This window comes from Rhinatrema bivittatum, chromosome 10, assembly GCF_901001135.1.
Source record: "Rhinatrema bivittatum chromosome 10, aRhiBiv1.1, whole genome shotgun sequence".
Taxonomy (NCBI): Eukaryota; Metazoa; Chordata; class Amphibia; order Gymnophiona; family Rhinatrematidae; genus Rhinatrema; species Rhinatrema bivittatum.
In genome coordinates, this window is record NC_042624.1 from 87,795,929 (window position 1) to 87,822,863 (window position 26,935).

Sequence of the window (26,935 nt, forward strand, 5' to 3'; positions counted from 1 at the left end):
TTTTTTTTTTGACGAGGCAGTTTCTTCTTGCTCCTTTTGATTGCTAGCTCAAGCAGCACTAGGCCTGGGATCTTGGTACCATGAGTCTTCATTTACAGCTACCCAGGGTATTTCCCTCTCCCTAATAAATCTAGGGGTAGATATTCAGACATCCAGTTAAGTAGGTTACCTGGATAAGACTTATCCAGCTTGACACCTCATGGCTGAATTTAAGACCCTTAATTGCAGGGTTCTGGAGGAAGTCATGGTGTGTTTTCCCCTGGGTGATTAATAGGAATGTGCACACCAAAAATGCTTGTGTTTTCAGGGGGGGGGGGGGAGGGGGTTAATGGGTTGTTTTTTTTCATTTGTATAAGGTTTATTTGTATTCAGTTGGTTTGCCAAACTGAAATAAAAACTAAATACCCTACAAAATAAAAAATTGGGGCCTCCCATGACTTCTTCACATCCTGGGGCTAAAAGTGGCTGGATAACTTTATTTGGAGCTATTCAGTAGGACTTTTATCCCACTGAATATCCAGGATAACTTATCCGGCTAACTTTAGACAGATAAGTTATTAGAACTTTTTTTTTTACAGCACAAAAAGCAAGTTTGTTTACCTGAAAACAGGGTTCTCCATAGTTACAAAACGATTCAGCTATAACGTGGCACTATAGATACATACTTTTATAAAACCCTCATATAAGGTGGGCAATTTTAAAGCTCATTTCTGCAGGTAAAGCATAGAAATGGCTTTGAAAATTAATTATCCTCGTAGAGTTTTATTAAGAACATAAGAACATAAGAAAATGCCATACTGGGTCAGACCAAGGGTCCATCAAGCCCAGCATCCTGTTTCCAACAGTGGCCAATCCAGGCCATAAGAACCTGGTAAGTACCCAAAAACTAAGTCTATTCCATGTAACCATTGCTAATGGCAATGGTTGCCTTATGCACCATGTCTTATGCACCATGATATATCCCAGAACAAGACCTAGTGTAGCCTCCATTTGTTACTCTGTTACAGGCCGATTCAGTAAAGTCCGCGGGAGAGCGGACGAACGCCCGATGTCCCGGCGTGTGCACCTGCCACTCACCGGTGCGGGCGATTCAGTATTTAAATTAGGTGGTGCGGTAGAAACAGGCAAAAGGAGGTGCTAGGGACACTAGCGCGTCCATAGCACCTCCTTTTAGCTTGGAGTGGCGGCTGTCAGCGGGTTTGACAGCCAACGCTCAATTTTGCCGGCGTCGGTTCTCGAGCCCGCTGACAGCCACGGACTCGGAAACCGGACGCCGGCAAAATTGAGCATCCGGTTTTCGGCCCGACAGCCGCCGGCCCATTTTAAATTTTTTTTTTCTTTTTTTTTTTACTCTTCGGGACCTCCGACTTAATATAGGCATGCATTTGCAATAGCGCCCTCAACATGCATTTGCATTAGCTTGCATGTTTATGCATTGTCCTACAAGTACATTGGTCTGTAAGTTCATATAGATGACTATTTTTGCAGAGACACAGTTAATTGGCTTTCTCCGTCTTATTCAGGCATCTGGTTGATCTTTTGGCCAGTTTAGCACAGTCCCAGCCCACTTGCTCTCAATTAGTTACTGGGCTCACAGGATGACCTTGAGTATCAAAGTCCTGCATTTCTATGAATTGGCGGAGATCTTAGAACGCATTGATAATGTGTTACTCCTTTTCATGTTTTATATTATGCTGTATACTGCCTACAATATGAAGAATAGGTGACTTATAAATATACATCAATAAACAAATAGAATTATTTTGTTCTGTGGACCCAAATGGCAATATAACAGCCTTACCTGAGCTCAGAGGCCCAATTCGAGTCTGGAGTGGCAGGCCAGGCAGATCCAAGGGCAGTCCAAATACAGAGGCAGGTGGCAGACAGGGCAAATCCAAAGGCAGGTGGCAAGCAAGGCAATCCAAGGGCAGTCCGAATCCAAACGCAGTAGGGAGAGTTCGCAGAAAGTAGCACCAGCACAAGCAAGCCTGTAGCCGAGGCAAGGACTTGTGCTGGGCTGTCAGCCTAAATAGGGAATTTTTCCAGCGCTAGGTGCAGGGAGTGTCGGGAGGGACGCCGACGAGAGGGGAGGAGCGCGGCTGCGTCGACTCACGCACTGTGCCACGGTGCATGGCCGAGTCGGAGATGGTCCTGATCGCAACGGGAAGTGGGCGGCAGCCTGGAGGTACTGGTCTGGGCCCTAACAGAATTACAAGATCTGTCAACATCTTCTATCCTTCAGGAATCCAAGTCTACCAAAGTACTCCCCACTTTGAGATGAATATGTGGAACGCTATAGGCTCAAGTCTTACCAACCACCGCAGCACAGATAAACTAACCTCACATGCCCTACTCTCCAGACCCATTAGCTTTTTGGCCAAGCAGTCCCAGAGATGAGAGAGAGCTATCTGCCCTTCATTTCTTGGACAGCAACACCTATTGCAGTGCTTCTCAATCCATGCCTTGGGGCACACTTAGCCAGTCAGGTTTTCAGGATATCCATAATGAATATGCATGAGATAGATTTGCATACAATGGAAGCAGTGCATGCAAATCTATCCCATGCATATTCATTGTGGATATCCTGAAAAACCTGACTGGTAGTTAAGCTGTGTGCCCTGAGGACCGGGTTGAGAAGCACTGACCTGATGTGTCCCTTCCTCCACTCCTGGCAATTGCATAAATCTGGGGCCAACCCCACACCACAATAATTATCAATAAGGCATTATTTAAAATAAAAATATAACTTTTCCATCCAGTAAATATAGTCTAAGCAACAATCTTATAACTTTAAAAAAATAATAATTTCACAATGAACATCTAATTATGCTACTTGCTTACATAAGGACTTGCTGTATTTATATTGCCATCTGTCATTAGCTCACTAATCTCTTGTGATATTTACATTTCCTACACTTCTTGTGTGCTTTCTTAACCACTTTTCCTATAGTTTCTTTAGACTTAATAATATGAATAGATTGGAAAAAAAATGTTTTTAGTGGATTATCAGTAGCCACATGCTAAAGTAGTATTTTAATTGTTCATGGAAAGTTAGGGCAGTGTCTCCAAATGGGTTTGTTTTCATGCATGCCATGGCAAGAAAGAAGCTCACTCACAAGTCAGGGTATGTTGAGTAGGATCTAAATCTATCCAGTTTATTTCTAGTGCCTCAATACTTGCATTGTACCAAAGAGAGCTTCATTCTGGGGTTCATATATTGTATCAAGGTGCACTTGCAATAGGCCACTGGCAGCCAATACAATGGGGACTATACGGTTTTTATCAGGTAGTTGGTGCTTTTCCTGGGATTATGCCCTCAATTATGAACAGTGAGGGTAAAGTGCTTATAGCATTGTTCATTACCATACAGTATCATACTTTTCTATGCTGGGGCATGCTGTACTATATCAGTATAGCACAGGTATGTGATGCAAGCAGATTGTGTAGGGGAATTCTTTGGCCACTCTGATGTTTGAACTGCTATCCCAATACAAACAGGCTGGAGCGCACTGTTAACCCGCGTTTAGATGCGCGTTTTCAACGTGCTAGCTGTACCCCTTATACAGTAAGGGGTAATAGCACGTCAAAAACGCGCGTCCAACCCCCTTGAAACTAATAGCACCCGCAACATGCAAATGCATGTTGATGGCCCTATTAGTTATTCCCGCGCGATTCAGTAAGTAAAATGTGCAGCCAAGCCGCACATTTTACTTTTAGAAATTAGCGCCTACCCAAAGGTAGGCGTTAATTTCTGCTGGCACTCTCCGACTTAATATCATGGCAAAATTAAGTCGGAGATCCCAAAAGTTAAAAATAATTAAAAATAAAAAAAATATATTTAAAATCTCCCCGCGGGTTGAAAACCAAACGCTCAATTTTGCCGGTGTCCGGTTTCCGAGCCCATGGCTGTCAGCGGGTTTGAGAACCAATGCCGGCAAAATTGAGCGTCGGCTGTCAAACTCGCTGACAGCTGCTGCTCCTGTCAAAAAAGAGGCATGGCCCTAATTTGAATATTTTTTTTTAGTGAATCATGTTCACAGGAGAGTGACCTGTGTGCGCGCCGGGAGAGCGGGCGCTTGCCTGCTCTCCTGCGAATTTGACTGTATCGGCCTGATTGTTAGCAGCATTATGTGTGCCACAAATGTACCGAGAAGGTATATCCGAAGGCTGAAACTGACCTAGTCTCTTTCCAGCAGCTGAATCACATCACATCCCTTTCACTCCATTCCAGTTAAATCCCAGATAAGCCATACAATAATCATACCATGATATATATTTGTTCATGGACTCATGATTAAGAAGTCTTTTTTTTTTTTTCTTTAGCAGATAACTGACTGAAGAAAGTTGGTTTGTTTTACAGAAATTGACAAGATCAAGCATTATGTTCTCAACTTTATATTTATTTATTTATTTTACTTTAAAGGAGGGATCAACACCAAAAGAAAACCATTAGTGCTTGATTTTTGTTTGTGTAGACAAGACATGGGCCTTTCATGTTCCACCACAAATAAGTAGGCTGCTTGATTCAAGTGTAAATGAGAAGCACTCAAGGAGGCAACAAGGCTCAGTCAGGCGGCCCAAGGCACCAAGGAAGCACTCTGCTATCCGAGTTGAAAGATATCTGCCAGAGGACAGGCAAGAAAAATGATTAAAGCAGCTGCAGGAATGGACATTAGTGATAGCTCAGAATATAAAATATAACTGCATTCAGTAATTCATGAGTGGACATAGCCCTGAAAATGATTAGAGCAGAGAACAAATGAGATCAGCCAGTTTCAATGATTTTATCCGATGTTTGATGAATAAAGTTAAAAAAAAAAAGTTTTAGAATATCCTAAAATTTACAATAATTTAAAACAAGTGACTAATGAGGCAAGTAGCTGAATTCTAGGCCATTTGCGAGCAACTGCAATGTGATCATTTTGATTGACTGAAAGTAATTCAAACCACTAATACAGGGTAAAGCCAAATAAACTTTCAGCATGAGGATGTTAAACACTGGTTGCTTGCTGAGCTACTTCTGCATGATCATGAGCATACATAATTTACCATTTACAAAATAATTAGATATTTAACCATGAATATGTTTGAACTGTGAGTTTTTGGTCAAGTATGCTAGTTAAAATGATTCCATTATTGTACTCTTCAACACATACTGGGTCAGATTTTAAAAGGTACGCGTGTGGGGTACATTTGTGCGCGCTACCCAGCACACACAAATGTACGCCCGATTTTATAACATGCACGCACAGCCGTGCGCATGTTATAAAATCAGGGGTCGGCGCACAAGGGGGTGCACACTAGTGCACCTTGCGCGCGCCGAGCCTTTGGGGAGACCAGCTGGCTTTCCCCGTTCCCTCTGAGGCCGCTCCGAAATCGGAGCGGCCTCAGAGGGAACTTTTCTTCCACCTCCCACCTTCCCCTCCCTTCCCATACCTGTCCCGCCCCCCAGCCCAAAAAACAAACAAACCCCGTACCTATGTTTCGGAAGTTATGCCTGCCTAACTTGCGCACGCCAGCCAAGTGCTGTTCCGGCGCGTGATGCCATGGCTGCTGTGCCGGAGTCCTCGGCCATGCCTCCCAAACCGCCCCCAGATCGCCCAGCCACGCCCCTGGACCATCCCGGCACACCCACGGACCGTCTGCCCCGCCCCCGTCCCGCCCCCTGCCCGCTCATTCAGAAAAGCCCCGGGACATACGTGCATCCTGGGGCTTTACGCGCGCCGCTGGGCCTTTTGAAAATAGGCCCAGCGCACGTAACCGCCTATGCGCGTAAATCCTCCTGAAGTCAATCCTATGAAGTCGAAATTCAAGCCATGTTTTAACCGAGTAAATCTTAGCTGATCAAAATTCAATTCCTTTACCTGTTAAATTAACACTACCTGCACAAATTTGGCTCGGAGGAAAAGGGTCCTGGTTCTGGGGTAGGCCTTTGAAATTAAACCAGCTAAAAGGGTCTTTCATTAAGCCACATTAGGGTCTCAATGCCCAATAAATGGGGTCTAACATGCGATAGGCATGCAATGTTTATCATGTCATGCCTTAGTATATAAATATGATGAGTATGCAAAAGCTAGAAAATTATGCAAATGAGGTACTACTACCACATTTCACACAACAATGAGGGTTTTAACGTGGGAAATAACTTTTTTCCACTTTACTACAAATCAAAAAGCTGTTATCGTGCCATAGAGGCCATTATCATGGATTGCAGCTATCATTGCAGATGATAAAATGAGGCTTTCTCTCAGACACAGCTACACAGCCCTGGTGGGCCAATAAAACAGATTTTCTTATCTGCCCTATCTTCCAAAAACTACAATATTTGGAGAAAGTGTACTAGTAATGAGATACTGGCTGTTTCAGGGCTGCTCAATAACAACAACTACTACTACTACAACAGGTAAGGGAAGTTTCAATGAATCCTAGGGAAATGCCCGCACTAGAGCCAGAGCTGCAAGCCCCGCTGGTGGAGCATGTTGGTCCACCTCATGGCTTTCCATGCAGTAGGACATGCAGGTGATCCAGGAAGCGTAACTTTCATCCACACACCACATTGCTAGGGATGCTAGAGCATCACGTCATGAGGTTTTGCCTGAGCTCTCAGGTTATCATGGAATTATATCAAGAACTCAGAGGGTGATCTGGATCCATTCACAGAAAGTTCTTGTGCTATATCAGGCCTCACCAAACTATTGTGCACCCTGTATTTTATGGCATCTGCCTCTTTCCAGTCAGAGTCATCAGGGAAATTTCCCAAACGTCTTTGTCCCGCTGTCTGGGCCAGGTCCTAACAGCTGTATGTGGCCACATTAATCACTACATAAGATTCCCTTGTGAAAGGCAGGACCTGCTGGACTTGAAGAGAGATTTTTATGACATTGCAAACTTTCCAAATGTTCTGGGAACTATTGACTGCACTCACATAGTCATCATCTACCTCATGGCAGGGAGATCTACCGCAACAGAAAGCTCTTCTACTCCATCAATATGCAAGTGGTCTGTGACACTCGACTGCACATCCTCAATGTGGTCACCAGGTATCCAGGAGCTGTGCAAAATTCCTTTATACTTAGGCAATCTGGCCTGTTTGAACAATTTAAAGACAGACTCTATGGTAACAACTGGCTCATAGGTAAAAGCAGTGCTTCTCCAGATATATGTTAACAGTAAACTACAGTGACACGGGGGGCTGTCAAGGATGTGACTGCATCAGTTACATGACAAGTGGCTTGCATAGTTAGGTCAACAAGCCATTGTGCCAGGGCCCATCTTTCTCTCTCCAAGCAGTAGAGGCTTACCATTATTATGTGCCCCTACAAAGCACTTTCCACTAAGGTCAGTGTTTGACCGAGCATCTTGGACATTCAACTGTTAGCTTAAAACAACTGGCAGTTCAAATCCCCTCTCTTGGAGCTGTTAAAAAGTCATTTATCTACCCAAACCTTTTTGGGAGCATGGTGCAGGAACTCCCAGGTCAGGCCAGTACTCAAAATGGCACTGATCACCTTTGCCCTCACTATGTCACAGGGACCGCCATTTTGAATACTGGCAGTCGATTGCCTTTACCCTCACTATGTCACAGGGGCCAACCGTCGGTCCCTGTGACATAGTGAGGGCAAAGGCGACCGGCGCCATTTTGAGTACTGGCATCCAATGGCCGGAGTGCAGGAGGTTGCTCCCGGACCCCCGCTGGACTTTTGGCAAGTCTTGTGGAAGTCAGGAGGCCCCCCCAAGCTGGACAAAAGTCCTTGGGGGTCCAACGGGGGTCCCGGAGTGATCTCCTGCCCTTGGGCCATCGGCTGCCAGTAATCAAAATGGCGCCGATAGCCTTTGCCCATACTATGTCACAGGGGCTACCGGTGCCATTGGTCAGCCCCTGTCACATGGTAGGAGCACAAGATGGCGCCAATGGCCATATAACAGGGGCTGACCAATGGCACCGGTAGCCCCTGTGACATAGTAGGTCAAAGGCTATCGGTGCCATGATGAAACCAGCACCAAGGGTGTGAGAGTGCAGGGGATGGCTCCCGGACCCCCCGCTGGACCACCAGGGAGTTTTGGTAAGCGTTGGGGGGGTCAGGAGGGTGGGGAGTTGTAGTTAATTTTAATTTTAGCTGGGACACGAATAGAAATCGCCGTATTAACGCATCGGGGTGCCATACGGCCGAATGCAACTTATCTGCTCCCTGACGAATCCGAATCCCGAATGCATCGTATGGCGTCCCTCTGCACATCCCTAGTGATTAGTGTCACTTTACTTAATACCATACAAGAATGATATATATACACACTGGGGCTGGAACCGATAGCTGTACATTTCTGTTCCCTAGAGATGAACAAGACCTAATGCTTTATGTACTTTTCAAATAGGCTTCTGACTAAAGACTTATGTGATAACAGCATTTGGTGCTAGACCCAGAGAAAAGGCCCATTGTTTGGTCAGAGGTGGTAGATCTTCAGAATGGAAGTGGCCAATGGTTTATTATAGCTGCACTATGACATTTGTATAGATATACAACTAATTGGTTACCAACAGACTGAAGACATTCGTACAGCACCTCTAGCCAAGTATTTCTACAGCTCTTCCACTGGACAGCATATGGAGGTGAACACTAGCTCAATAGTGTCCATCTCACATACATGCCCATGTACCCAAGAATTAGCTAACAGTATGCTCTCGGAGAAGGCAACACAAGCCACTTGTGAAGCTCCACAATAAGGAATTTTCTGTTTTGCTCTTGCTGTCTTCCTTGGGAGCATACTATGAGCTTTAATTTTATGGTCTAGACCATGGTCTTGCATGTGAGAAATGTACCTAGTTGAAATGGCCAATGGCACTCTATCATGCAAGGTCATGCGGGTCCCAAACCTTTTACCTAGTGAACCTTTAAGACAGCAGCTAGAATACTAACCGGAAAAAGAAGGAGGGACCATATAACTGAAACCCTAGCAGAGTTACATTGGCTACCAATTGAACACAGAATTAAATACAAAACCCTATGTATCATTCACAAACTAATTTATGATGAGAAATCAGACTGGTTGAACACAGCCTTACGGGTACACATTCCACACAGGAACCTCCGATCAGCAAAAAAACACTCCTAACAATTCCATCAGTTAAAACAGCAAAGCTAACCCAAGTGAGAGAAAGATCCCTATCACTAGCAGGACCCATAATCTGGAACACAATGCCTCCAGAGATCAGACTACAAAGTGATCTCAAGACATTTAAGAAAAGTTTAAAAACATGGCTTTTTAAACAAGCATTTTATAAAGAGACAGGAAAATAGAGAGAAATTATTCAGGAAAAGACAGGATACTAGCAGGAAAAGACAGAAAGGACTGTACAGTAGATTAGTCTATGAACTCCACACCACAATAAAGCATAACGATAATACTATATGTGACAAAACTACCGGTGTAAGTACCTTGGTACAATTGGTCATGAACTACTTCACTAAATGTCTATGTTTAATGATATATTGTAACCGAACCTTTGACGGCACCTGTTAGAATGTACTATAGTACGCTTTTACCTACATTAAATATGTGCCTACATGTAAACCGTTGCGATGGTATTTAACTTAGCAACGGTATAGAAAAGTTTTTAAATAAAATAAATAAATTAAGACAATAAACACACAATGAAAAGGCATAACCAGAAAATGAAGTTTCAAAGTATGTGACCACTTTATTAAACAACATTTATAGTCACTAGAATCAAAACAATTCAACATCTTTGGTAATAACAGTCTGCAAGGACAAGATATCAAATAGCACATGACATTGTAACTGAAATGACCAGCACATTTAGTAGAGATATGTACATACATTGTTACAAATGGCAACATGACATATACAGTGTTATGATTTTATCCTTTTGAATAATCATGATTACTGCAAAGACCCTAGAAAGTGGAAGTAGCAACCCAGTAGCTACAGTACAGACCTAATGTTAGAGCTGATGCCAGCACAACTATATGATGGCAAGCAAAGGCCCAGACAGTCCATGTTGAAAGAGTGTACTCAAAGGGGACAGCCTAAATGTCATGGCAGCAAAGTTCAAATAGCAGGCAGCAGGACCAGGACCAGAGAATGCAGTAGAACCAGGACAGGAGAGTGCAGCATGGAGGCAGGAGTCCCAGGAGATGAGATACCAACATGGAGGCAGCAGCAGGATTAGATGAGAAGAGACATGAAAATGGGGTCAGCAGCAGGATGAAATGAGAAGAGACAGTAGTAGCAGGATCAGGAGATGAGACATGATGAGAAGAGATACTAGCAGGACCATAACTAGAGATTGCATCAAAGAGGCAGGACTATGGTCAGAGCTTAGAGGAGGGCAAGTAAGAGCAGGACAACACAGGCAGACAGTTGACCATCCCCATCATCAAGCTGGCAAAGGAACTCTGTAGTCAGCACAGGCCCATAAGGCATCTTCCATCTAGCTGGCACAGGACCTCTGTAGTCAGAATGGGCCCAGCAGAAGTCTTCTATCTGGCTATCACAGGAACTTAGTACAGAGGACTAACCTGGTTTGTTTGGACAAGTTATCTTTGAGTGAATTTTTGGAGCCTTTACAATGGTGGGACTCATGATCTTTTTCCTCTGTGGGGCTTTTGGACATTTTGGGGTGGCATTTCTTTGGGCAGCCTACCCCTGGGCTGTCCTGAGAGCCGGGGATTGCTGCACGGAGTGGTCTTCTGTGGATGGCATGGGTGCAGGCTCTGGCAATTGTTGAATTAATTGAGTTAGTGCCATCTTTAAATTGTTGATTGAGGTGGAAATGGTGGTTATTCCCTGTGTAAGAGCTGATGTCTGCGCATGTACAGCCTAGGTGTGGTTGATCTGACCCCTCCTCAACCGTACCATCTCTGCCCATATATGGTGTAGGTGGAGCCCATGCCTCCTCTCAATGCGATCGCGTGTTTCCTGGACCTCATGATCCAGTGCTGCTGGTGCTGTAGGTACTATGGTTGGTGGTGGCTGAAGTGCTATCTGTGGCTCCAATGCTGACATGGCTAGGTTGTGGGTTGTGGTGTCTGGGTGTCTGGTGCATCCTGCTGGTCATGTGGCATGATGGAGGCAGGTGGCAGGGATGTCCCTCTCATGGCAGGGATGCCCCCTCTATAATGGTGATTTTGAATTTTGACCCCATGAAACTACGCTGACTTTTGCTATGATCTTTGCAGCAGCAACATATTTATATATTTACCAAGAGAAGCTGTTTCATTTTAGTTTGGATGACCATATAATGCTATGTAAAAACATAATAATGGCAGAATGAATCTGTCCTGATTTCACTTCCTTGCATGCATGGAGATGTATTTCTGAATTGCCTAAGAAAATCAGATAACATCTCATCATGCATGCATCTTGACAAAATGAGAGCTAGGACATGATGCTTTATAGTTATCTTAATTATAGGAGGTAATTTAGGTGCAATGGTAACTTATATAGTACACATGTTAAGTTACAACAATTTTCAAAGCAGACTTACTGTACCTGCATAAGTCTACTTTGAAAACTACCCCACCAAGTTTACCCACATGCACTTATACCTCCTATTTGTGTACTTACATTTTTCTGCAAAATTTATGGTCATACATTTGAATTTTAAAAAAATATGTGCAAAAGTGCAAACCTTTTCCCCTCCCTGTTCAAGAGTGCCTCTGCTGAGTCCGGGTAAACTTATGCGTATACATGCATAAGAACATAAGATATGCCATACTGGGTCAGACCAAGGGTCCATCAAGCCCAGCATCCTGTTTCCAACAGTGGCCACTCCAAGTCACAAGTACCTGGCAAGTACCCAAACATTAAATAGATCTCAAGATACTATTGCCGCCACTTATCATGCAGACAATTTTGTAAAAGTCAATTTCTGCATGTAAAATGCTATTTTATCCAGATAAGTCCCTTGGAAAATTACCCTCCTTTATACATAGCTAACATTACATTATTGCATCAAAAAATCTCTAGTACCCCCCAAAAATTCTAAGTAAGATTTCCATTATTCCATTCATTTTTAATCTTTTCATAGTCATACACTGTGCACTTATTATTCATTCTGAAACCTGTAATAATAGTTTGGCAGAATGCTAGGCATTTTATTTGAATAAGCATTAAGACAAATAATAAATTAACATTACATGTTCCTATTCTTTTTTAAATATATGTGCATAGGCAAGAGTAAATATATCTTTTCAGTGTTCTGTTTCAAAATTGTATCACTGTTCTACATGCAAAAGGGGCATGGATACAATAGGATTTTAGATAAAAATATAATTTATTGCAGTCACCCTAATTATGGCTATCCAATCAAGGGCCAACTTCAACTAGTGCTGGCTGATACAGAACTGGGGGAGGCTTTTTTGTGTCTATGGAGAAACATATTTATTGATTGATTCCCATAGTTTACTTGTAAATATGCTTGAATAGGAAAGTTGCTTACACAGAAATTATGGATAATTGACACAGCAATCTATTAGGGTTTTTTTGGGGTTTTTTGCAATAATCCACTGATGCAAACCAGTTGACACTTGTCAAATCTTGTAAATTAAGCAAATAAAACAAGAATTATATATAGTTATTATATTCCAGACAGAGTATTAATTCAAAAGAATTGGAATAAGTCCTGAATTTGCCAATGTATAGCTTATTTATTATGTTTAATAACATCACAAGTATTCATTTTGTATCGCTTGACAGTCATTTCTAATTCTTTAGAATTTGCGCCCTCCCTGGGATATTTTGGTAGCAGTTTGGTTCTCCTGTCAATTTGACCTTGAACATCCCACAAGCATTAATATCTATCATGGCTATATTGCTGTTCACATAATTTTCTTGCTACTTACTTAACTGTGACATAAAATTGAACTTCTCTATACATTTGTAGGCATCTGAAACTAGTTTGTCTGAGTTTTCACTGTCATCTAGAACTCTGCTATTATGGCACCATACAAACTGAATCTGCAGCATGGGTAGATATATTGGGGAGGAGAGGAAGAGAGGTGGTAGTGTCAGAAAGAGAATAGAGGCTACAGGAAATCTGACCTGTTACTGTGCAGGAAGAAACAGAGTAGGAAGAGGTAGTGATGGGGAAAGGGCAAAAGCAAAACAGCCAGGCTAGAGAAAGCAAAGGAGGGACACCACATAGCCCTGGTAAGGTCCATTAGATAGTTGATGGAAAAGCATAGGATAACTAGAGATGTGCATCGGGTGCCCGATTGTTTCCACTTTCGGGTTCATGTGGCCACGGGAAAATCTCGTATTCCCGCGGATCGGCATTTTCTTTCGTGAAAAATTGTTTTTCGGCTTAGTGCACGCTAACTCTTGTTGGCGCGCACTAACAAAAGCTAACAAAAAGTAACCCAAAAAAATGTTTTTTTGTTAGTGTGCGCACTAAGCCGAAAAACGATTTTATAATGAAAATTCGGGGAAAGTACAATCGTTTTATCGGTTTCCCGATCCATGACGATTTAGGAAATATCGTACAAATTTCCTAATCATCAAAAAACAATTGGACTTCCCTAAAGATAACACAGTAGAGGCTGCCTCCTATCAGGCCGATATAGTAAAGTACGCGGGAGAGCGGGCGAACACCCGCTCTCTCGGCGTGCGCACAGGCCACTCTCCTGTGCGCACAATTCACTAATCAAATTAGGCCTGGCGGTAAAAACAGACAAAAGGAGGTGGCTGTCAGCAGGCTTGACAGCCGATGCTCAATTTTGCCGGCGTCGGTTCTTGAGCCCGCTGACAGCCACGGGCTCGGAAACCAGACGCTGGCAAAATTGAGCGTCCGGTTTTTGACCCGACAGCCGCGGGCCAACTTCAATTTTTTTTTTTTTTTAAACTTTTGGAAACTTTCGGGACCTCCGACTTAATATCGCCATGATATTAAGCCGGTGCCTGAAGAAATTAGCATTTACCTTTGGGTAGGCACTAATTTCTGAAAGCAAAATATGCGGCTTGGCTGCACATTTTATTTTCTGAATCGCACGGGAATACCTAATAGGGCCATCAACATGCATTTGCATGTTGCGGTCGCTATTAGGTTCGGGGGGTTGGACGCGTGTTTTCAGCCCCTTACTGAATAAGGGGTAACACTAGCGCGTCGAAAACATGCATCCAATAGAGGGTTAAGAGTGTGCTCCGTCGGAGCGCACTGTACTGTATCAGCCCGAATGCCTCATAGTTCCCACTCACTATCTTATAGAAGGAACTTACATTTCTGCTGCTGTAGAATTCTCAACCTACTGACCTTTCTGATGCAACACCTCTCTTGCAAATTGTTGGTATCATGTAAGGAGATCCTGCAGAAAATAGACACATGCTTTAAAAGGATTCAGAACCTAACAAGGTTGTGGTACCATTTTTTTGGGGGGGGTGTCAAAATAATCTCTATAAGACTTTCTGCACTCGTTGTTTCTTTGTAAGGAAGGTCTATACTCCTAGTAGGGGCAGCCTCTGCAGCTAGACAGGCTTTTCTGGTACAGTCATAGTATGCTTGATTGTTCTGTGTTGTTTTCCATGTGTTGTCAGGCTTCTGAACTTTTAACTCTTTACCTACTGATTTAAGGCTGCAAACAAACTTTATGATTTCCAAAAAAAAATCTGAAAACGTGGCTTTTCAAAAAGGCTTTTGAGGGATCTGATTAATTGGCTATCATCTATCAAGGCAAGGAAGTTTAAACTGTTTTTTCTGAGACTAAGGCTTGTATCTATTTTATGTTAGTTATGATTTATTTGATAACTATGGGTTTTATTTTATATCTTTTTCTTAATTTCTTGTAATATATTTGTTTTTATTTTGTTATGATATTTAATGTAATTTAATTTGTTTATGATTTTACAGATTTTATTCTTTTATTTCTTGTAGACTGTTACGATTGATCACAGAATGACTGAATTAAAATAAATAAATAAAGTGAAAAAAAAGGATTCTGTTCAATCATACTGTTCAATAGGAACTAATAAAATGAGTGCTTGTTGAAAGTAGTTGAAAAGTGCATTCTAGATTGTGAAGTATATGTATGAATAATGGTTTTATCTTTGAACTTTTTGTTTGAAAATTAATTTTTGATATCTAAATAAAGGTGGGTTTCTTGGAACATTGTGAAAGACATGGTTAAATTGCATACTTCCAACACAGATTTACCCAAAGGAAGTCTTGCCTCACCAATCTGTTACATTTTTTCAAAGGGGTTAATAAACATGTGGATAATGGTGAACTGGTGGATTCTGGGGTAGATTTCATAAACTTGGCAAACGCGTACTTTTGTTCACGCACCAGGCGCGAACAAGAGTACGCGGGATTTCAATAGATACGCGCGAGGTCATGCGTATCCATTAAAATCCGGGGTCGGCGCGCACAAGGCTTCCCAAAATCGGCAGCCTGCGCGTGACGAGACACGCAGCCTGTCTCCGTTCCCTTCGAGGCCGCTCCGAAATCGGAGCGGCCTCGGAGGGAACTTTCCTTCCGCCTCCCCCCACCTTCCCCTCCCTTCCCCTCCCTAAACCCCCCCTACCTCTGTCACAAAGGTTACGCCTGCTCGAGGCAGGCGTAACTTTGTGCACGCCAGGCCGGAAGCCGCACGCCATGTTCCGGTCCGGGGGCTGGCCGGAGGCCATGGCCACGCCCTCGGAATGCCCCTGGGCCGAAACCACGCCTGTGGCACCACCCTGGATGATGCTCCTGCCGCGTCACACCCCCGACACCCCCCCCCCCCCCGATGACGCGCAGATCGCGACCCACCCCTGTCACGCCAGCCCCCAGGAAATCCCCGGGACTTACACACATCCCGGGGCTTTGCGTGCACCAGAAGCCTATGCAGCATAGGCTCGGCACACACAGGGGGTGTTTGGGCCAGGTTTTCGGGGGGTACATGCGTATCTTACGCGCGTACTCCTTTGAAAATCTGGCCCATAGTGTATTTGGATTTTCAGAAAGCGTTCAACAAATTCCCTCATGAGAGACTCCAGAGAAAATGAAAAAGTCATGGGATAGGAAGCAATGCTCTACTGTGGATAGCAAAATGGTAAAAAGATAGGAAACATAGAATAGGAATAAATGGTCGCTTTTCTCAGTGGTGTGCCCCAGGTATCTGTACTGCAACTTGTTCTTTTTAATATATTTATAAATCATCTGGAAAAAGGAACCATTAGTGAGGTGATCAAAGTTTGCAGACAACACAAAATTATTCCACTTTGTAAAATCACAACTGGATTGTGAGAAATTGAAGAGGACCTTGCGAGACTGGGCATCTAAATGGAAGATGAAATTTAATGTGGACAAATGCAAAGTGATATACATAGGGAAACAAAGTTAGATTCCATATTAGGAGTCACCACCCAGGAAAAGGATCTAGGCATCATCGTAGGGAAAATGACCAACAGCTAAAGTGGGTCAATTGTCTTGCCACTATATGTGCTGCTTTTTTTTTTAATGGTGTCCTTCCTACAACATTCCTTGCTTCTCCCATTCCAACTCTACAAACATTATGGTGGCAGGAAGTGAAGTGTGTTTTGCTAGTTTGGTTTCATCCATGAAAGTTGTCTTCTATTAGACCTGTATAGTTTGGAAAAATATTCTGGCTAATGCGTGTAGAAGAATTGGAAGAGAATGTGAAAGAAACAGATTGTAGGGATATGCAGAGTCAAAACATTTTTCATTTCATTTGTTTCATAGATAGTCATTCCTTTGGTTTGGTTCAAATGAAAAAAAAAATAAGATTTATTCATTTTATTTGTTCATTCATTTACCATTATTTTGGGCTTTCAAATTGGGGTTTTCTAATAATTTCTAACGAAACTGGTGGGAAGACATCATAAGAAGGATGAAGGCATGCCAAGCTCATCAAGACTATGTCAACATGGCACCATTCCTCTCCCTATACACCCAAGCATCTTTCTGGCTTTTGTCACCTTATTCACCTGATTGACAACCTGGAGATCATCAATCACTCCCAGATCCTGCTGTTGGTTTGTGCATAGAAGAATTTAGCCTCATGTACTGTACTGCTCAGTTAGAGGTGAATTTTAAAAGCCCAGTACATGCATAAATTAGGGGATGCGTGCACAAGTTGGGCTTACGTGCACCGACCAAATTTTAAAAGCCATCCAGACGCATGCTTATCTCCCGCTATGTGCATCTCTCACTTGATTTCAAAAGGGATCATGGTGTGGCTAAGTACACATAAATAATTATACACCCTTGCGCACCCAGGTCCATTGCCATGAAAGTTTACTTCTGCTAGGGAGGAGGTGTAAAAAAAAACAAAACCATAAATTAAAAGCAGCCATTTTTCCTGGGTTTAAAGGATCTGGGGTTATTGGAGAGAGTGCAGGCTATCAACTGGGTGAACTGTTAAACAAACTGCTCTAACTTACAATGGTGTGGATGTGCACTCGTTATAAAATACCCTGACTTATGTGGTTTGGGTGCACATGTGCACACAGCCAGGCTATTTTATAATGTGTACTCATATATGTGCACAAGTTATAAAATGGCTGTGTGTCTGGGTGAGTGCCTCTGCACTTGGGCCAAAGTGCACCCGCACCATTTGAAAGTTACTAGCCCTGGTTTGTGAGCCTAAATGAACAATTCTGTATATTTTTAAATCAAAATCTTAGCTGCCAGAATCTAGACTGTTGCTCGAGCTTCACTAGATTCCTCGTCATATTTTCTACACCATCCTTTTGCAGATTTTGGTTTCATTTGCAAAAAGACAAACCTTTCGATAGAGTTTGCACATTATAACTTAAGAAAATGTTGAAAAGAACTGGTCCAAGGATGGATTCCTGCATCATACCAGTAATAACATAACACCTCTCTCCTCTAAGTGAACTTTTTACCACTACCCTTTGTTACCTCCCACTCAACCAGTTCTATCACAGTTTAATTTTAAGTTTAATTTTAAGTTGCCTATGTGGAAACAGGTCTAAGGCCTTACTGAAATCCAAGGGGGTAGATTTTATAAAAAAGCGCGAGCGTACTTTTGTTCGCGCACCAGGCGCAAACAAAAGTACGCTGGATTTCAAAAGATACGCGCGCGCAAGGCTGCCCAAAATCGGCAGCCAACGTGCGCCGAGCCGCGCAACCGGCCTCCATTCCCTCCGAGGCCAGGAGGATTTACGCGCGCAGGGGTTTTAAAATCTACCCCAGTGTGAGCTTTCTTTGGCTTCCGGGAAACAGATTAGACTGGACTGCGGCTATTTTTCTACAGACTTTTATTATTTACAGGCAAAAATCAAGCAAACAAATGCCTGCTTAGCTCAGGAGCCTGGAAACAAAAATGCAGTAGCCTTCAGATAAGTAGCTTTAGGGAAATTCCTGCCTCCTCTTTCGCTCCTGGCCCTGGTGTCTTATCCCTCTCCCCAGGGGTAATGCTCTATAGCTAGGATTCACTTGTGGCTGTTTTAAAGTGGACCAGGCTAAATGCCTGGGTCAGGAACTTTTATGGTGGGTCTAACATACACTGCTTTACAAGCTTCTACCATTATTGATACTGAACTAGTGACTTAGAAGTGAAAAATGCATTTGCTCTGCAGCTTCTCCTTACCTATCTTCTATTCTCTCTCCCTACACCCTTCCTCTTGAACTGTTCATCAGGCAAGTCACTCTTATCTGTGCCTTTCTCCTCCACATCTAATCCCCCACTCTGCACTTTCCACTTCACTGCGCTGGAATAGACTTCCTGAGACGGTGTGTCATGTTCCCTCTGTCCGTTTCCAAATCTAGTTTTAAAAAACCCACTTTTTCGAAGCTGCTTTTAAATCCTAACCACTTCTCTACAACAAATAAACTTCACATAGATTTGTTTGTCATGTATGTTTGTCTTGACTAGATTATAAGCTCCATGGAGCAGGTACTATCTCTAATGTGTATCCATACAGGGCTGTGTTTATCCAATAGTGCTTTAGAAATGATATATATAGTAATAGCATTAGTGGAAAGGATCTGTAACCCTGAAACTTACTATCCTCCTGGTATTTAACTATTATAGCAGTAGGTCACAGAATTCACCAAATTCTGCTCTTTTTCAGTATAAGAGATTGCTTAAAAATGTGTTGGAATGCAGGAAGTGACTGGCAAGAGATGGGCAGAGGGATAAAAATATTTGCAATATAATATTTAGTTTCTGTCTGGGGATAAAAGTTAAGGAGCACTTTCCTTGAAGTATTGTTTAGAGGAACAACTTTATACCAGATATTTTCTAAAGAAATGAATGGAAGGTAGGTCAAAAGACCTTAAAGGTAAAACCAAAGTGACCAGCTATGTTATTGATATAAATGCAAAGATTATTCTTTAATATTGAAGACAATAATGTAGACTTGTCTTGGGGCATCCTTCATCAGCATGCATAGAACCTCAATTAAAACAATGCCCCTGATAGCTAGCAGTATAATCTACATTTTATTTTACTCATGAGCAAAATAACAAGTCACTCAGGCCTGCGGCACTCATGAGTGATATGGGCCGTGTAATATCCTCTCTATTGAGTTTCCTATTATTAAGTCTGAAATAAGGAGTTCAGAATTAACTGTGACAATGATTTTATCTAGCATTGGCATCACCATTAGCTTTTGTAGTTTACTGCTAATAAAACTTTAAATTGGCTATTACTTGTAATAACCTTCTTGCCACCTTAGCTGTAGAAATTAGATAAAGAACCCTGCTGATACATGGCTAGTGAAATTTTCAAGGAGTATGGCAAAGTTGGCCAGTAATAGTTCTTAAAAATTCCATTATTAACAATTATTTATAAGAGTATTAACTAAAATATGTTTTTCATAAATTGATATATTAATGGATCTCTTTTCCTTAGTCTTCAGTACTTTATTGATTATAATATCAAGTACAATATATAATATAACTAGACAACATATAATGTTTTATAGCTGTAAGACAAATTTTATTTCACATGTCAAGTTCCTGAAATGTGGAATTCTGGCATAATACATTAGTTACACACACACACACACACACACACACACACACATCCTTAGGAAAGTTTGACAATGTAAGGTAAAATCTTAAGAGTATTTGGGTGGCTATATTATGAGACTGAACCTCAAATGAATCCAATGCATTTTTAACCATCATAAATGGCTACTTTTCACTTTCAGTCATCTACTGATGTCTTGTGTCCAAATATGATTGCCAGAATTTTAATCATATGTCAAATATCATGTCAAAACAATCTTCTAATAATAATATTTTTTAGGAATATAAATTAATTTTAAATGAATTGACAATCTGAAACAAATTGGGACTAATTCATTTTTTTTCAGAGGTCCCTGAAAGAAATTGAGAGGGACCCCAGAATTAAATGAATCCTATTAATTTCATTTGCTTTTCCCCCATTCATTTCTAACATGGCCGTTACAGTCTATAGAGAATAACAGGTGCAATACAGTCAGTTAGGAATTGTTACAGTATAGCTATTAGCAGCTAGTCCAGTGAGTCATGTATGCCTGTCAGAATCTGGCAGTACAAGTTGTCAAAAAGACAATGTATCGCAATGAAGCGTTTTTCTAAATCAACCTATCACTGCTCTACGGATCCAGTGACACTGATCTTGAAGACTGAGAATGTCTGAGATGTGCGGTACAAAGTGTGCATTCCTACTGTGGTCATTGTCATATCTGTCAGCTTTCTGATGCCTATCTGTCATACGCCTAGTGCCAGATCCAAAAAATCTTGAGAGTGAAAAAGTAATGATGTATATAAACCAAAATTCCAATCCTGTTGAATGATACCATCTTTCCTATAGTGCAAGGAAGATATTTATAATATGTCACCCACAAAAAAATAGCACAGGACTGCATACAAAAACAAATGATCTTATAGCTCACAACCTTAATTTGTACTGTGGAATGTCTAATAATTGGTCATACAGTGCTATTCACTTGTTCCTTTTTTTATTTGAAAAACATTTTTCTTGCAAGTAAAAAATATATATAAATGTCTCAGGGATCACAGCATCTCTCATAGGTGATCCTGCATAGTATTAAATAAATTGCTTTAATTGTACTTTATTTATTTATTTATTTGGGTGTTTTATATACCATTGTTCCAATATAAGATAATGGTTTACAAAATGCTTGAAGATTCTTATCACCAGGGATTCCACAAATAAATATTGACTGGAATACATTAGAGATCACATGTTGTTCTTCAGGAAAATTCAGTGCATTGGCATTTTGAATTGTATGTATTCTTCTTCAGGGATAGCAATGAAGAATACAATACTTTTAATGTGGATCCCAACTTGACACACTTTAACTATGCACTGAATCCCAGACTTTCTTACAACTCATGCTCAAGAAGAATGCTCATCGCGTCTGACTTACTACTAGTACCATCATAGTGGACTTCCTGCCATGCCCCAAATTCTACTATAGAGGACTTGCTGGTACATGTCTATTTGCCATACTGCTTATGCTGCAATAAGGAACTTGAAAGTTTCTGCCACATAACTACTATACCACCACAGGGTCATTATTGTTACTGCTTTACCTGCCTGCCATGCCCCTTATACTATTACAGATGTCTTGGTGCTATTGCTCAGTCTACCTGCTATTTCTGCATAATATGTATGACCATGGGAGTTTTAGTGTGTCCGTGTTGTTGCTGTTGTTTGTTTCTTCATTATATTTGCTTTTCTCCAGAAAAAAGTGAAAAATTTAGAAAAAATGATTCCAGCCTAGTTCTCCCACCCTGTTTTTTTGTTGATTATACTGAGGTGGTTTCTCCATAAAAGCCCTCAGTCTTAAAAAAGAAGTATAGGCAGAACAGAAAACACAGATGAGAGAAACAATTTAAATCTTCCAAGTGTGTTAAAAGTATCAGTTAGGCAGAGAGAACTCATGCAAAAGCAGAATATTTTAAAATGGAACAATCAGAGTTCAGATACAGAATATGAGAAAAGGTTTCAAAATGAAACAATCCTCTCAACTTATCAGAAGACAAACCCCACACTTAATAGAGTAACCATTTACATGTTCTGAGTACGTTAAAAGTATCAGCCAGGTAGAGAGAATTCACCAGAAAATCAGGAAATGGAACAGCCAGAGTTCAGATATAGAATATGGGAAATATTTTCTAAAAATAACCCCAACCCTCACAACTTAATATAAAACTTTACTACACATTTGTGACAGTATTTGCATATATGGAATGTGATATCAGTTTCATTTAGAAAATCCATTTTACAAGAAAATCAAAATTCCATCTAGCAAGTAGAACAAGTTCCAGCAGGAAATATAATAAAAGTTTATTTAAAAAAAAAAAAAAAAAAGATTCTCATTACTGATCATTTTATTGTACTGAATCTGACATTATCAATGTGCTTCAACAATTTGGCATCTCCCATGCTCAGTGACAGATTTAGGAGTTTTCTGCCCCTAGGCACTGTTAATGCTGTTTCTCCCCTCCTCCAGACAAGAGACAAAGAACATAAAGGTCTAAGTCACAGCCTTCTTTGCTCTGCTTTATCTGCTCCAGACTTAACTCATCTCCTCATGTCCCTGAAGGAGAGGAGAGGGACTGGACTAGGGAGTAGAGCAGTTTTTCTTTGCTCGGCCCTTTCTATCCTTACCCCTTCCCTCCTGTTCTCTGCACTGGAAGGGGCTGGAGCAGGAAGCATATGGCTGTTTTCCACTGAAAGAGATTCAGAAAAGAAGAGGCAGCAACTACTGAATCGCCTGCTGACCCCTCCCTCCCTCCCTCCCAGATTTTAGCTGCATCAGGCACAGAGCTAGTGTGCCTATTGGAAAATCCAGGCCTGCCCATGCTACTCTACACCTGTTGTTGCTGTCCGCTGCTCTACACTGATCAATTCATTCTGGTCGAGGTTTTTGACAAAACTGCCACCATATTTAAAAGGTAAAAAATGTGGGAATGGCGCATGTCAATCAAAAACAATTAGCATATTCAAACTTACAGAATCTAAAAAGAATATCAATTAGAGAGTGTACTATTCAGCTCTGTCATTAAGATCCCAAAGTTGTTTTGTGATTAATTTAAAAATCCAAATGTTTTCTCGCCAGTTGAGTATTAATATCACCTCCCTGAGGGGAAGGGAAAATTTGTTCCAAAATTGTCCATGTGAAAATCTTGAAAGATATGTCCAGCTTCAACAGACTGGAATACTTCAGGGGCTGAGATATCTTTGGTATTGATGCAGCTGCAATGTTCAATCAGGTGAACCTTATTGAGCGTGTAGTCCTCCCTGCATAAAGCTTCCGACATGGGCACTGTAATGTGATTTAAAAATGTTTTGTTTTATGTGCATGAGGAAAATACGCTCTAAACAAAAGTGTTACAAGGACTCCATCAATATATATGACCGATGATTATAAATTACTGTACATTAAGGGGAAAGCGATATGTAGCCCCGGTACTATATGAAGGTCATCATACAATTAACTAAAATTGTAGTGGTCCTTGCAGTCCTTGAATTTTTGTTTATAACTGAGATTGCAACATATATATTGACTTGATCATTCTTGTTTTTTTTTTTTGTATGGTTTCACTGCCACGGCATGGCACCTGCTCTATACTTCTTCCTTTTCTCAAACTCCTCCACAATCTCAGCCTGATTCTCCCACCCTGTTTGATGCTTGATTATACTGGGGTGGTTTGTTCAAAAAAAGCTCTCATTCAGAAGGGAGAAATACAAGCACAATAGAAAACTCAAGAGAAACCATTTACTGAATATCATGAGAGGTTAGAGTACTGTAATAAGAGAGAACTCATGTAAAATAAAAAAAAAATCTGAAAATAGAACAGCTAGGGTTCAGCTACAGAATATGAGAAATGGTTTCTAAACAGAGCAACCCTCGCCACTTTCCAAAAAAACTTTGCCACATTAGAAAAACCATTTATATGTCCTGCATGTGATAACAGATTCCTTCAGAAAGCCCAGGTTATTCCACCCAGCAGCTATCTCAAGTTCCAGCAGGGAATGTAATCAAAGCTTATTTCCAGAAAATACTTATCACAGTTCATTCTCTTGTACGGATTCGGACAACTGGCAATATTTCTTGAACAGGATGAATGGCCTCTCCCATGCCAGTCTGCCTTGCTGATATGCCCCTCAAATTACTACCCCTTTGGGGCCTTTATGCCACTCAGCCTTGCTGCCATGCCCAGACTTTACACTTTGGTGTTCCTTTTGTCACTGTGCCTTGCTGCTGTACTCCAGACTTTACACCTTGAGGTGTTCTTGTCAGTCTGTGCATCTCTCATCTTCTTTTGAAGTCTTAATGCCATTCTTTCTGCTGCTTTGGCCCTTTGTCATTGCCTTAGGGTTTTTCCTGCCGTTTTTCTGCTTTCTTCCTCCTTTATGGTGCCTTAGCATGCGGATGCCACTTTTGATGCCACTTTGTCTCTCATGATGTCATCAAGGTTCATGCCACTATTGCTGGTGCCCTCATTTGGGGCCTTGGGGATGTTCATTGAGCTGACATAGGTCTCACTGATCCAGACTCTTTTAGGCTGTGTCAGTTCTTGATTAGAAAACTGAAGTAGATTTTTCTCAGACAAAAACATTTTTAATGTCTGGCTACTAATACTTTGAGCCACTTTACAAGTGAAATCTGCCAAATAGAACTATTTCTTAAAAATATTAGCTTTCTTATCAGAGGGATGAGCAAACTTTACTCTGACAAGCAAGAGTTGAACGGCATCAGACAATTTTTCTTTTGTCAAGAATTTAGGATGGATTTATTTACATATTATTTTGATTTTTCATTCTAGAGATTTCCTTTTGGGATTGGTGCAATGCTTTTCCTCACTACTCATGTATGCACCATTCAGTACCCAATTGCTGGCAACTACATATGAGTGTAAAATTTGAAGATGAACTCAAACCAGATGAATTTCAGGCTGGTCTGAGTTTCATGAATTTTCACATTTTCCACTTAAATAAATTCAGTAAAATTCCCTCAGCTAATCTGCCTACAAGTCAAACATATTGGATGCAAATCTATAGGTTTGCAGCGCTCCGCATTGGAGCGATTCAATGTGGCCCCTTCCAAGTGGGTAAATCCGCATAACCTTTGATGCAGATTTGCCAGTTTGAGGAATCTGTATTGGATCTTTTCTTTTAAAAAGTTTGCCTAAGAGGTTTGATGAGCCTGCAAACATTATGCTAGTGTACAAGCTATTTTTAAACTTTTCTTTAATTTGTATTTTGTCTTTCATGACTGGTCAGCCACTTCAAAGCGGATTAAATTCAGGTAATGTAGGTTTTATCCTGCTCCCAGGAGGCTTACATTCTAAGCCACATTTACCATGCAGGAAACCCCTTAACATGGAGACAACAAGCAGTATTTCATATACCTCATGTTATTTCTCCCCCCTAAAAAAACAGGCATGATACGGGAATGGTAATGAGCCGATTCCAGTTTTATTGGCCTCCTTGAGTAATGGCATGTAGCAGCTCTAATACTGTTATTATCACCTTTTATTCTGGAAAGTAATATGTTGTGGTAGCAGCAAATGATAGATAATTAGGCTTGATATTTAAGCAGAAAGAGTTCAGGTTATATTTTTTTTTATTTACTGTTATTTTAATAATATAATCTGCTTCAAGTGCCATGTGCTGGTTTAGAGAGCGGGCTATACATTTTAATAAATTAAAATGAAATTCAAAATGTCCAACATCTACAACTTTTTTCACATGGGGCAAATTTTTAAAGGGATCTAGCAAGGACTTAGCTTGCCAAGATCAAAACCTTTGAAAATCTTCCTCCCACTGAGTGGTTAAATTTAGCCACCTAGATTTAGTTCATGGCTAAATTTTGCCACTCAAATTCTGGTGGTCCCTGAAGTAGTGTGAGGTTAAGGGAAGAAATGTATCTAGCTAGTGCTAATTGTCTGTTAGCTGGCTAACTCAGCCGGCCATAACTTGGCACAGATATACCTGATAAGTCTAGTCAGCTATGACTGTGAGCTGGCAATGCTTCCCCTCCAGCATCCAGATGAAATTTTCAGTCTCCTCTTTCCAGCCACTGCTCCCTCTCTCTACTACTCTGAGGGCCTGATCATCTATTGCTCTTATACTGGGGAGGGAGGCGGCAAGGGAGTGGAATAACAGCTCATTTCACTGCTGGTGTGAGAGGGAAGGGAATGGCAGCTTGGGAAGAGCAGCAGCTGATCAGGCTGCTGGGGTAGGAGGGATGGGGGGATGGGGGGATGCTAGCGTGAAGGTGAGCCATCAAAGTGGGAAGAAAGGTGGAAACCAGTCCCAAGGGATAAGGGATGTTCTGTTGAACTTGGGGTTAATTTTCAATAAGCCACTGCGCGCTTGCCTTGCCTGGCCACATGCTAGTTTACTAAGTTAAAGCTAAGCAAATTTTCAAGCAAAAATGTAATTGGCTAAGTTGAGGGATTTTGAAAATAGATCCCAAACATATATTTTTTAATGCAGCTTTTAAAAAAAGGACTATAAAATACAGACTGTATGAAGTATGTACTGACTTGTATAAAATGTCATTTTTTTTAAATTAAGGGGCTTATTACTAAACAGACCCCTACTTTAGTTGTTTTCTAATGACCATAGGATTATAATAGTTAGTTAACATAATTTTAGTGAAAACAGTTTAGGCCCAATATTTAAAGCACATTCAGTGCTATTTATTTATTTATTTATTTATTTATTTATTTAAAGAATTTATATACCGGGGTTCCTGTATAGTATACATATCACCCCGGTTTACAAGGAACCAAAACTATCGCTAAGATAAGTGGGACTTATGTGGCTAAGTAGCTGCCACTGAATGTGCGCCTATATTCGGTGGCCACTGCTTAACCTTTTAAGTCCCTTATATGATTAAAAGTAAAAAGTAGGCATGTCCTAGGCAGATCAGGGGCAGAGCGAGTTAGTCATATAACTTATGTGGCTAACTACCAATATTC

General features: G+C 41.2%; 1 long non-coding RNA gene across 3 annotated transcripts in view; it reads right to left on the reverse strand.

The window, feature by feature from the left end:
• The window catches only part of LOC115100205, a 270,704-nt gene that overhangs the window by 95,104 nt on the left and 148,665 nt on the right, over positions 1-26,935 (reverse strand). Inside the window, exon 1 of one of the 3 annotated variants that reach the window (XR_003858998.1) lies at positions 14,270-14,308. The exons of the other annotated variants lie outside the window; for them this stretch is intronic. This is a non-coding gene — a long non-coding RNA (uncharacterized LOC115100205). Of the gene's footprint in view, positions 1-14,269; positions 14,309-26,935 lie in introns of those variants that run through there. 3 annotated transcript variants of the gene reach the window in all.